General features: G+C 42.9%; 1 non-coding gene across 1 annotated transcript; it reads right to left on the reverse strand.

Annotated features, from left to right (window-relative positions):
• Positions 1-3,015: 3,015 nt before the first annotated feature.
• LOC119926321 lies at positions 3,016-3,153 on the reverse strand. Its single transcript, XR_005450207.1, has one exon. It is a non-coding gene; the product is annotated as a small nucleolar RNA SNORA7 (small nucleolar RNA).
• Between the last annotated feature and the right edge of the window lie 7,201 nt (positions 3,154-10,354).

Here is a 10,354-nt window from a genome sequence, read left to right on the forward strand (position 1 = left end):
GAGCGCTTACTATGTGCAGAGCACTGTACTAAGCGCTTAGCACTGTACTAAATGCACTAAATCCAAATGCACAGTTGTCATAGAAAGGAAGTCTAATAGAGGAAAGAGGGCTTATTCCCTCCAAACAATGAATCAATCAATGGAGTGCTTACTGTGGGAAGAGCCCTGTATTAAGTGTTTGGGAAAGTAAAATATAATTAAGTTGATACAAATGATCCTTGCTCACAAGGAGATTATAGTTGAGAGGAGAGGCAGGGACAGATGGTGAAATAAATTACAAATAAGGGTAATGGCAGGGTATAAGGATACATACATAAATGCTGCAGGGCTGAGGATGTGTTGAATATCAAGTGCTTAAGGGGTACAGATTCAAGTTCACAGGCAATGCAAAAGGGAGGGTGAATGAGGAAAATGAAGGCTTAGTAAGGAAAACCTTCTTGGATGAGATGTAATTTTAGTAGTGGTTTGAAAGTAGGACAGTGGTGGTCTGTTGAGTATAAAAAGGGAAGAGGTGGACAGGGGGTTGGCAGCAAGACAGACAAGCTTGATTGTATAATGAGTAGTTTGGTGCTAGAGGTGCAAAGTAAATGGACTGGATTGGAGTATGAGATCGATGAAGAAAGGTAGAAAGGGGAGAGCTGGTTGAGTGCCTTAAAGTTGATGATAAGGATTTCTGTTTGATTCTTTTTTTTTTAAGATAGAAAAATGGCTGGCTTGTTTACTCCTTTTCCAAGGCAAGTGTGAAGTACCACAAGAGCTAGCCAAGAGGGAATTTAAAAGTCACCACACTTTTCTGTGTTCCCAGGAAACAAGGAAACTGTTTCCCCTTCTTATCACAGGAAAACTCTGAGAAATGGTCTCTATTCAGTCCAGTCTTCTTAAAATTTTCACTAAGGGATTCAGCTGGTATTCACTATCCACTCACTGGGTGAATAGCATTGTATCATACGCTCAGAATAATCAGATAGGAACCAAAGGTTCTGGAGCTAACACAGCTAAGTCTGTGTTCCTCCCTTCCCACTGTTCACTTGATTTATTGGCATGGACTGATGATGTCTTGAGAAGATCTGATATATATATGAAGGGGTCTCTTTTGGTATGACAGGAGAAAAGCAAGATCAAAAAATTAATATTGTCATCTCGAAGCACACTTCAAGTGAGATCAATTAGCGTGAAAGAGTTATTCATAAGGGTGTAACAACCTATTCATTACCTACAAATAGTTGTTTGCAATTTGAATAATATTTCTGGAGGAAAAATTATACGTATCTATTGAAAAGAGTCACTGGAAACTGTAAATATATAATCAATCTGTCAATCATACTTATTGATTGCCTATTGTGTGCTAAGTGCTTGGAAGTACACAATGAATTGGTGGACATGATCACTGTCCTTGAGGAGTTAACAATCAAGCAAAGGAGACACACATGAAAGGGATTTGCAGCCAGGAAGAAGGAGGAAAGAGAGACCTTTAGTGATACAATATGTGCAAATGTGTAGGTGGTCACAAAAAGCAGAGTTGCCTAGTGGATAAAGCACAGGTTTAGGAGTCAGAAGGATCTGGATTCTGATCCCAGCTCTGCCACTTGTCTTCATATGACCTTGGGCAAGTTACTACACTCCTCAGATACCTCATCTGTGAAATAGGGATTAAGACTATGAGCCTCATGTGGGACAGGAACTTTATGAAACCTGATAAACTGATCTCTACCTGAGTGCTTAGAACAGTGCAGGGCACATAGTAAGCACCTAACAAATACCATTAAAAAAACGTGGTTGGGACAACGGAAGTGAACAGCTGGCATAATACTGGGTCGATAGTTGACAATGTACACTGGGAAAGGAAAGAAATGAATCAGAGATGGCTTCCTGGAGGAGTGATGATTTCAGGAGGACTAGAAAACTGGCAATTTGAAGAGTACAATAGAGTTGGTAGACACTATTCCTGTCTTCCAGGAGCTTACAATTGCTGTCTTATGGATGTGGCCATGCACTACACCCAAAACCCTTACCAGCCACTACTATACACCAGCTGCTGATCAGAGTGGGGAGTGGGCAAGAGTGTAGATGGTTCAGGGCAAACTCTCATCACCCTGGAAATACAACTCAAACTGATAAGATAAAACAAAACTACCATGGCCAAGGAAAGCATCCATGGTAACTGCCATCTTCCCTCCTGCCATGGGGTAACCCTGCTCCCAGTACGCTCTATGTGTGCCACGCCAGAGATAAACCTGTCACTGCACATTCTCAGCATCTCCCTGCATTGGATTGCCAGCCATGCTGTCTTTCCAAGGAGTGGTACATGCTCTCCCCTGGGCCATCAAGGAAATTCCATCCTATCCTGCTTTCCACCACCCCAGCAGGAAAGAGAAACACAGCCTCACATGAGGCCTATGAATGAATATGCTGATGGCTGTTGAAGTCATTGATGTGGCTATGAATGTAGCCATGAGCCTGAAATTCTGCTCCTCTAACCACAGCACCCTACCAATTTTATGTATTTTATGTTATGTATTCTTCCTTATGAGAAGCATCATAGCCTACTGGAAAGAGCAAGGTTCTGGAAGTCAGAGGACCTAGGTTCTAATCTCAGCTCTGTCACTTGTCTACTTTGTGACCTTGGGTAAGTCACTTAAATTCTCTGTGCCTCAGATACCTCATCTGTAAACTGGGGATTAAATCCTATTCACTCCTACTTAGACTATGGGCCCCACGTGGGACAGGGACTGTGTCCAACCTGATTAACTTGTTTCTACCCCAGTGCTTAGAAGAGTGCTCCTCACCTTGTCTTGTCTTATGCTGCTGAGTTGTTTCTGACCCATAGCAATGCCATGGACGCATTCCTCCCGGAACACCCTATTTCCATCTGCAATCGCGCTGGTACTGTATCTATAGAGTTTCCTTGGTAAAAATATGAAAGTGGCTTAACATTGCCTCTTTCTGTGCAGTAAACCTGAGTCTCTGCCCTTGACTCTCTCCCATGCAGCTGCTGCCCAGCACAGGTGAGTTTTGACTTGAAGCAGATTGCCTTCTACTCGCTAACCACTGCCCAAGCTAGGAATGGAATGGGTATGCCTCTGCTTGACTCTCCCTCCCATAGCTGAGACTGGTAGAGTACTGGAAACGCTCCAGGTGTGATCCCAAGAGGGTGTTTATTACCTAGTAAGGGTTTAATGAGTATTAACATTATCATTACTATTATTAATGATTTATGCAGTTTCATGTTTCAGTGTTTCATAACTGCTGATGTGTCTATTTCCAGTCCCTTCTCTCCACTTACACTCTTGGGTTGTGAGCACCCTAAGGGACAGGGACTATATCTAATTTCCACCTTTGTAGTCTTTGCCATGTCTTAGCCCAATTCTCTGCAAACAGTAAGCAGTTAATAAAAATTATTACCACTATTAGGATATACCCTGTTCCCAAAATCACCCACAAAAATAGGACCCGGGATGATTTTGCAAGTCACGAATGAGGCAACAGTGGTGCTCAGCAACATCCTGGGGATCTGAGGAGACATTTTAGGGAATGTCATGCTCACTTCCACCGGCACCTTCCTTGACTGTACTGTTTCTGGTTGAATAACGTGGTGATGATGTGTGGGAGTAGGATCAGGGTGAGGTCATTATGAAGGATAGAGTTGGGGGTAGAACTTGAGCTATATGAGGGACAGGGTTGAATCCAGAGTCAGCGTTCAGGAGTCACAGAGTAACTGATTTGGTGTCCAATACCCTGGTCTCTTTGATCAAAGCCATCCCATTACTCATGGGCAAGGACAAAGACGTTTTTCACAAAACTTGCCCTTCACTGCCATCTCATTTTACCAACAGTCTTTACTGGGTGCTTACTCTAAGCCGAGTGCTGTACTCTTGGGAAAGTATAATATAGCTACAGACATGGTCCCTGCTTAAAGGAGCTTAAAATCAAACAGGGGAGTTAACAATTTACTCTCCTGCCCTAACCTCAAGGAAGTCATTCTGAAACCTTTGAGTGAATGGCCTAGCTAAAGCACACATTCTCTCAATTTTATGTTGGTGAATATGTTACTTCTATTTTAATCAGTCAGTGAATCATATTTACTGAGTGCTTACTGTGTGTAGAGCACTGTACTAAGCACTTGAAAGACCACAATATAACAATACAACAGACATATTCCCTGCCCTCAGAGATCTTACAGCCTAGATTGAGAGATAAACATTAATATAATTGAATAAACTACAGCTATGTACATAAGTGTGGTGGGACCGGGAGGGAAGATGAATAAAGGGAGCAAGTTGGGTGGTGCAGAAGTGAGTGGAAAAAAACAAATAGAGGACTTGGGAAAGGGCTCTTGAAGGAGAGGTGTCTTCAATAATGCTTTGAAATCAGGAAAAACAATATTCAGATATGAAGAGAGAGGGCATTACAGACCAGAGGCAAGATGTGGGCAAGAGGCCAGCGGAAAGTTAGATGAGATTGAGATACAGTGAGATGGTTGATATAAATTTCTAAATTTTATTGAAATATTAAGTCCTTTTCCTGATACAAGCCAGCATAGTGGAAATAATATGGGGTAATTGTACTATATGCAAGGTTATGGTAGCAAATCTTTCTATTGCTCCCCAATAGCTCTCAAACCTAGCTTCTCTGAGTCATCCTCAATGCCAGACTTGCATGTGACAACAAAGCCAGTGGTTTAGCAGCATACAAACCTCTGAAAAATCCCTTGCTTCAGGGCAGATCTATTTGCTTCCTGTAATTCTGCTAGGTTACGATCACACACAACAGTGACTGCTGTCAACCTATTTCAGCGAAGAATGTGAGAAGACATAAACCTGAAGTGGTTTGAGTCAAATGCTTCACAACTGAGTGGGCTGGAAATGTGTCTACCAATTCTGTTATATAGTACTCTCCCGTGCATTTAGTTGAGTGCTCTGCACACAGTAAGCACTCAATAAATATGACTGATTGAATAAGTGAAAGAGGAGAGGGCAGATAAGATGTGAATGGGGTTAGGGTTGGAAAGAACGTTTGAGAAACAGGTATGTCAAGAGTAGTAGGATCTGGAAGATTGAGTTTTGAGGGATTGTGTCTACAATGATGTGCAGTGGCAAGGAAAAGACAGAAGATGCATTAGTGGAGAAGTCTGTAAAGGAAAGATAGAGGGCTGACATAAGCAGTACATATGAACAATTAATCTGTAAATAAGACAAAATGAAGGTTATCAATAATGTGTAGGTTTACTGAAGGTTGGAAGAATGGTTCTCTTTTGGGGAAGTTTAGATTGATCTTGCTGGAATTGAATGACCACTTTGAGTCTCATCCTTTCCACTAATTCTGTTCAAGATCAGCTTATCTCTTTTAGGCATTAAGGAATCCAGGATGAATCAACAATATTCAGATTTGAATAGACACAAATAGTAACAGATGAGATGTGTATGTCACCTGTTCCTTTACCAAATAATGTTTTGGAATTGTCAAGATAAAACAGCTTAAATTTATTTACTTACAAATTTGTAGCAAACCTTTCACCCGGTACAAAATTCACAGTTTGCAGAAAATAAATGACATTGTAAAACCCAATATATTTTCAGCTGCTATTTGCAGCTATTCCAATCGATTCGGTCGGCAGAACCAGTGGTTCCCAAGTCTCTTCTTCATTCCATACTAACTCCTCATCCTGTATTCTAAAGGCACAGTTAAGATGATTCCAAGTATCTAATAAGTGTATGTCAATCCTTGTTTTTCCCTGTGTGCAACAGAAGCTCATCTGACTGTACACATTGTGAATGTTTGTTCCTCTTCCATTTAAAGGGCAAGTGTTTTCCATTAAAAATCCATGGTATTAAAAGGCATCCTATTATACTCGCTTTATAATGGTTCTCAATCAATCCCCTTGTCACAGAGATGAAGGTGATGATGATGGTATTTGTTAAGCGTTTAACTATGTGCCAGGCACTGTACTAAGTGCTAGATGGCTCTATTGTGGTGTTTATTCATTTGGTTTTTATTTCTCAAATTGTCTCTCTTACTCTCTGGATGGTTCCATCCTTTCTGCTTTATATGTGTGTTTTCCCTCTTTCAGTCAGGCAATCATATTTATTGAGTGCTTAGGGAGTAGGAGAAGAGTAAAGGAAGTAGAAGAGTAAAGGAAGGCTTAGTCAGGGAAGGCCTCTTGGGGGAAATGTGCTTTCAATGAGGCCTGGAAGGTGGAGAGAGTAGCTGTCACTTGGATATGAAGAGAGTCAGTCACTACCTGTCATATTTCCCTGTTCATTCACATTCCAGCTGCAGTGGTGACAAAATTCAGCCTCAGAATCTTTTATAAATTTTTTTTTCTAATTTCTATCCTTTCTAATTTAACCTAAACTTTTGCCTTCAGCATGATTCCCATAAGGCTCCTGAAGACCAATGTTTCTCTGAACCACACCCGCTAGGGATATTATAGCTACATTTATTTGAATGTGAAGGTAAACATGCTGCTGTCTATGAATATTTAAATTCCCTGGTATTGATGTTAAGGCGGATTTCTAACCATGTGGGTATCATGCTGAAAGACCCGAGGCATGACCAACAAGCACATTGTGTATTTATAAAATTGGTTGTTCTGCTGATTAATTTGTTATTTCCAGGGCTTAACTCTGTTTTTGAGACTCTTTTTGGTATTGCATTCTTCCTCAAGCCTTCACTCAAGGAGCGCTTGATTGTTGCATGCAGTGGTGGTCTGTCTGATGCTAGTAAGTCCTGCAGCCATCTGCTATACCATAGCAATTATGTAACAATCCTTATACACTCCTATTTTCCCTCTCCATAATTTATTTTGATGTTTGTCTCAACCTGTGCACTGTATACTCCCTGTGGCAGAGATCGGGTCTACCAAACATATTATACTGTACGTTACCAAGGCTCTGCACACAGTAAGAAGTCAATTACTACCACTGATATTTATTGAGTGTTTACTGAGTACAGAGAACTGCACTAAGCACTTGGGAGAGTACAACATAGCAGAGTTGGTAGATACATTCTCTGCCCACAACAAGCTTACAGTCTAAAGGGGAAGACAGACATTAATATAAATTAAAAAATTATGGATAGGTACATGAGTGCTGTGGGGCTGAGTGAGGGGGTGCAAATACAAGTGCAAGGGCAATGCAGAAGGGAATAGGAGATGAGGAAATATGGGCATCCTTGCATAAGGCCTACTGGAGGAGATGTGCCTTCAGTAAGGCTTTCAAGGTGGGGACAGTGATCGTCTGTTAACTATGAAGGGGGAGGTCATTCTAGGCCAGAGGCAGGTTGTGGGTGAGAGGTCTGTGGTGAGATAGATGAGATCGAGGTACAGTAAGTTGGTATTAGAAGAGTTAAATGTGTGGGGATGTCAGCCCGCCACCTAAAGCTCAACATGTCGAAGACTGAGCTCCTTGTCTTCCCTCCCAAACCTTGTCCTCTCCCTGACTTTCCCATCTCTGTTGACGGCACTACCATCCTTCCCGTCTCACAAGCCCGCAACCTTGGTGTCATCCTCGACTCCGCTCTCTCATTCACCCCTCACATCCAAGCCGTCACCAAAACCTGCCGGTCTCAGCTCCGCAACATTGCCAAGATCCGCCCTTTCCTCTCCATCCAAACCGCTACCCTACTAATTCAAGCTCTCATCCTATCCTGTCTGGACTACTGCACTAGCCTTCTCTCTGATCTCCCATCCTCGTGTCTCTCTCCACTTCAATCCATACTTCATGCTGCTGCCCGGATTATCTTTGTCCTGAAACGCTCTGGTCATATTACTCCCCTCCTCAAAAACCTCCAATGGCTACCGATCAATCTGCGCATCAGGCAGAAACTCCTCACCTTGGGCTTCAAGGCTCTCCATCACCTCGCCCCCTCCTACCTCATCTCCCTTCTCTCCTTCTACTGCCCAGCCCGCACCCTCCGCTCCTCCACCGCTGATCTCCTCACCGTACCTCGCTCTCGCCTGTCCCGCCATCGACCCCCGGCCCACGTCATCCCCCGGGCCTGGAATGCCCTCCCTCTGCCCATCCGCCAAGCTAGCTCTCTTCCTCCCTTCAAGGCCCTGCTGAGAGCTCACCTCCTCCAGGAGGCCTTCCCAGACTGAGCCCCTTCTTTCCTCTCCCCCTCGTCCCCCTCTCCATCCCCCCGTCTTACCTCCTTCCCTTCCCCACAGCACCTGTATATATGTATATATGGTTGTACATATTTATTACTCGATTTATTTATTTATTTATTTATTTTACTTGTACATTTCTATCCTACTTATTTTATTTTGTTGGTATGTTTGGTTCTGTTCTCTGTCTCCCCCTTTTAAACTGTGAGCCCACTGTTGGGTAGGGACTGTCTCTATGTGATGACAATTTGTACTTCCCAAGCGCTTAGTACAGTGCTCTGCACATAGTAAGCGCTCAATAAATACGATTGATTGATTGATTGATTGGGGATAGGCTGTAGCAAGAAAGCAGTGAAATAAGGAGCGGTGCAGAGGCAAGTTATTTAAAGATTGAGTTCTTTAAAGTCAGTGGTAAGGGGTTTCTCTGTTATGTAGAGGTAGGTGGGCGACCACTGGAGGTTCTTGAAGAGTGGGAAAACATGGACCACACATTTTAGTAGAAAAATCAAGAGAAGAGTGTGGCCTAGTGGATGGACCTCGGGCTTGGGAGTGAGAAGACCCTGGGTTCTAACCCCAGCTCCATTGCTTTCCTTCCATTTGCACATAGACAAGTCACTTAACTTACCTGTGTCTCAGTTACCTCATCTATAAAATGGGGAATCAGACTATAAATTCCATGTGGAAGTTCCAGACTGTGAGCCCATCTCTATATATTGACGACTAGTACTTCCCAAGCGCTTAGTACAGTGCTCTGCACACAGTAAGTGCTCAATAAATACAACTGAATGAATGAATGTGGGACATCGACTTTTAGACTGTGAGCCTTTTAGACTGTGAGCCCACTATTGGGTAGGGACTGTCTCTATATGTTGCCAACTTGTACTTCCCAAGCGCTTAGTAAAGTGCTCTGCACACAGTAAGCACTCAATAAATACGATTGATGATGATGATCGACTGTGTCCAACCTGATGCACATAGTAAGTGCTTAACAAATATCATAGGAAAAAATAAAAGTATGGATTATAGTAGGGAGAGGCAGGATGTAGGGAGGTCAGCTAGGAGGTTGATGCTGTAATCAAAGAAGGATAGGATAAGTACTTGGTTTAAAGTGGTAGCAATTTGGCTGGAGAGAAAAGGGAGGGCTTTAGCAACATTGTGTAGGTTGAATATAGAGGATTTAGTGACAGATTGAATATGTGGGTTGAATGAGAGAGAGGAGTCAAGGATGACGCCAAGGATACAGGCTGTGAGAAAGGAATGATGGTGGTGCTGTCTTCAGTGACTGTAATGTCATGGGAAGGACAGAGTTAGGGTGGGATGATAAGGAGTTATGTATTGGACATGTAATTATTATTAATAATAATAATAATAATAATTGTGGTATTTGTTTAGCACTGCGTGCCAGGCACTTTCTTAAGCACTGGGGTGGAGACAAGGAAATCATGTTGGACACAGTCTCTGTCACATGTGGGGCTCACAGTCACAATCTCCATTGTAAAGATGAGGCCCAGAGAAGTGAAATGACTGCACAAAGTCATACAGCAGACAAGTGGGGGATCTGGGATTAGAACCCATGGCCTTTTAACTCCCAGGCCCATACTCTATCCACTAAGTTTAAAGGTCAGTGGAAAATCCAATTAGAGAGGTCCTGAAGGCAGGAGGAAATACAAGACTTCAGAGAGGGAGAGATATCAGGGCTGGAGCTGAAGATTTGGGAATGATCTATGTACAGATAGAGGTGGTAGTTAAACCAATGAGAGTGAGTGAGTTCTCCAAGGGAGTAGGTGTAGATGGAGAATAGAAGGGACTCAGAACTGAACCTTGAAGGATTCCCACAGTTAGTGGGTGGGAAGCAGAGGAGCATCCCATGAAGGGTACTGAGAATGAGCAGCCAGGGATAGGAGGAGAATCAGGAGGGGACACTGTCAGTTAAGCTGGGATTGGATAACATTTCCTGGAGAAGGGAATGATTGACAGTGCTAAAGACAGCTGAGAGGCTGAGAAGGATTGATAGATTCGAGGCCATTGGATTTGGCACAAAGGGCATCATTTATGTCCTTTGAGAGAACAGGTTTGGTGGAGTGAAGGGGGTGGAACCCAGATAGCAGAGGGTCAAAGAGAGAATTGATGGAAAGGAAGAGGAGCCAGCAGATGTACACAACTAGCTCAATTTTGCAGAGAATGATGAAAGGGAGATGAGGCTCTAAATGGAAGGAGCCCTGGGTAAAGGAAAGAGTTTTTTTGAGATAA

Source organism: Tachyglossus aculeatus, chromosome 3 (assembly GCF_015852505.1).
Source record: "Tachyglossus aculeatus isolate mTacAcu1 chromosome 3, mTacAcu1.pri, whole genome shotgun sequence".
NCBI lineage: Eukaryota > Metazoa > Chordata > Mammalia > Monotremata > Tachyglossidae > Tachyglossus > Tachyglossus aculeatus.